Source organism: Microcebus murinus, chromosome 6 (genome assembly GCF_040939455.1).
Source record: "Microcebus murinus isolate Inina chromosome 6, M.murinus_Inina_mat1.0, whole genome shotgun sequence".
In the NCBI taxonomy this organism is placed as follows: domain Eukaryota; kingdom Metazoa; phylum Chordata; class Mammalia; order Primates; family Cheirogaleidae; genus Microcebus; species Microcebus murinus.
This window is the reverse complement of record NC_134109.1, coordinates 48,546,081-48,547,240: the sequence shown is the minus strand read 5'-3', so window position 1 is coordinate 48,547,240 and position 1,160 is coordinate 48,546,081.

The window sequence follows — 1,160 nt, the reverse complement described above, 5'->3', positions numbered from 1 at the left end:
AAGGCTGTGGAAACAGCCCAAGTGCCCATCAATCCAAGAATGGGATTAATAAAATGTGGTATATGTATACCATGGAGTACTATTCAGCTCTAAGAAACAACAGTGATATAGCACATCTTGTATTCTCCTGGATAGAGCTGAAACCCATACTATATAAGTGAAGTATCCCAAGAATGGAAAAACAAGCACCATATATACTCACCAGCCAACCGGTATTAACTGAGCAGCACCTAAGTGGACACATAGGAACTACATTAATTGGGTATTGGGCAGGTGGGAGGGGGGAGGAGGGGGCAGGTACATACATACATAATGAGTGAGATATGCACTGTCTGGGGGATGGTCATGCTTGAAGCTCAGACTTGTGGGGGAAGGGGGGACAAGGACATTATTTAAAACCTTAAAATTTGTACCCCCATAATATGCTGAAATAAAAAATAAATAAAAGCCATTTTCACTGGAAAAAAATGAATAACTTTTATAGCAATCTGGTTGGAACTGGAGCTCATTCTCCTAAGTGAAGTATCACAAGAATGGGAAAACTACATGTACTCAATATTAAATTGAAACTAACTGAACAGCACACATATGTACAATATGATGTAAAATTCAGCATAAATCAAACAGGTGGGAGGGGATGAGTGAAATCATGCGTAACATGTACAATATACACTATCTGGATGATGGACACGCTTATAACTTTGTCTCAAGCAATCCATGTAACCAAAACATTTGTAACCCCGTAATATTCTGAAATTTTAAAAAGAAATCATTATTATATGCAAAATAATGCAGTTAAAGCCACAGGGTTTATAGAAGAAAATATAGGTTAGGCACACAGCAGTCGAAAACTTCATCAATAACATTTTTAAAAAAAGGTTGGTGAAAAATGGTAGTCCATTTTTGAATGTGTTAAATAGGAAATAAATACTAAAATAAACGTGATACATTGCTTTGTAAAACACTTGAAATTTATTTATAGAAGTGAGTGATGGAAAGGTTGCAGTTGGTGATTTATTGTGAAGTGGTAGAAGGATTGTTATCTGAAATCTGAAAGTCATTAACACCTGTAGATGTAGATGCATGTGGGTCATGGAATGAACTGAGGTAACTAGTAGATATGATGTGTGTGTATACACATGTATTTTATATGTTCCTAG